This window comes from Salvelinus sp. IW2-2015, unplaced genomic scaffold (genome assembly GCF_002910315.2).
Source record: "Salvelinus sp. IW2-2015 unplaced genomic scaffold, ASM291031v2 Un_scaffold1849, whole genome shotgun sequence".
Classification (NCBI taxonomy): domain Eukaryota; kingdom Metazoa; phylum Chordata; class Actinopteri; order Salmoniformes; family Salmonidae; genus Salvelinus; species Salvelinus sp. IW2-2015.
In genome coordinates this window covers 154,966-155,789 of record NW_019943214.1, presented here as the reverse complement: position 1 = coordinate 155,789, position 824 = coordinate 154,966, and positions in this window count along the sequence as shown.

Here is an 824-nt window from a genome sequence, read left to right as displayed (position 1 = left end):
GCGACTTCACTTGAAGAAACGTAAAAAGTTCTTGAAGGTCCGGATTGACTGCCTTCATGCTAAAGCATGATGGACAGCCATTTCTCTTTGCTTATTTGAGCTTTCTTGGCCATAATAATAGACTTGGGTCTTTTCCAAATGGGCTATCTTCTGTGTACCAGACCCACCTTGTCACAACACAACTGATTGTCTCAAACGCATTAAGAAGGATTTGTTAACAAAGCACACTGGTAATTGAATCATTCCAGGTGAATAAATAATGAATCTGGTTGAGAGAATGCAGATGGTGCAAAGCTGTCATCAAGGCAAAGGGTGGCTACTTTGAAATCTCAAAATATATTTTGATTTGTTGAACACTTTTTTTGGTTACTAACATGATTCCATATGTGTTATTTCATGTTTTGATGTCTTAACTATTATTCTACAATGTGAAAATATTAAAATAAAGAAAAACCCTGGAATGTGTAGGTGTCACAAACCTTGACTGGTACTATATATACACATTTTTTAAAATATATTTTCCTTTATTACTTTCTAACCAAACCACCCTCCCCAATTGGAGTGAACTAGAGAACACCAAACTCTAGGCTTTGCAGTTTATACATACTATCTATACTACACTGCTCAAAAAAATAAAGGGAACAACTTAAACAACACAATGTAACTCCAAGTCAATCACCTTCTGTGAAATCAAACTGTCCACTTAGGAAGCAACACTGATTGACAATAAATTTCAAATGCTGTTGTGCAAATGGAATAGTAGTGTAGTGTCCAAGAGCATGGAGGCGCTACCAGGAGACAGGCCAGTACTCAGGAGACGTGGA